The sequence below is a fragment of the Penaeus monodon genome, chromosome 21 (genome assembly GCF_015228065.2).
Source record: "Penaeus monodon isolate SGIC_2016 chromosome 21, NSTDA_Pmon_1, whole genome shotgun sequence".
Classification (NCBI taxonomy): domain Eukaryota; kingdom Metazoa; phylum Arthropoda; class Malacostraca; order Decapoda; family Penaeidae; genus Penaeus; species Penaeus monodon.
Genome location: NC_051406.1, coordinates 22,963,126 through 22,963,636, shown reverse-complemented (window position 1 = coordinate 22,963,636; position 511 = coordinate 22,963,126). Strand labels below are relative to the sequence as shown.

The window sequence follows — 511 nt, the reverse complement described above, 5'->3', positions numbered from 1 at the left end:
GAGGGGGGGGAAGGCGGAGACAACGACGGAAAACGAGAGAATGAGGAAGAGAGGAAGAAAAATAAACACAAGAAAAAAGATCACCTCCAAGGGCAAACAAAAGAAAACAAATAAGAAACAGAGGACCAGAAGAAAACAGGACACAGGAAATGAATTCATTAACTTGGTATGGTAACAAGTTACGGTAACAGGTAAATATTGCAGACGCACACACTTCCTTGTCGAGGATCTCATGCCGAACAAGTAAACAAAATGTGTCCCTGGCCTTCCCTCCGCCATTGTGTTTGCGCGCAGCTACCCGCACAAGTATGCACACACATGCGCAAAGGCAATAATCTCACATAGACATACACAAAAGGTAACTACAATATTAAGAATACAAAACTATAGCAACATGAAAAAGATACATCATTGTCATCGACACCAAGGATAAAACAGTCATCACCATCCTCAACAACAGCATCGACCGATGACTAATCATTCTGTTCGAAAAAATATGACAGGACAAAAG

The 511-nt window shown here is 41.5% G+C and overlaps 1 protein-coding gene across 2 annotated transcripts in view; it reads right to left on the bottom strand.

Moving 5' to 3' along the window:
• LOC119586356 (monocarboxylate transporter 10-like) overlaps positions 1-511 on the bottom strand; it is a 49,653-nt gene that overhangs the window by 16,259 nt on the left and 32,883 nt on the right. The gene's annotated exons all lie outside the window — the stretch shown is intronic.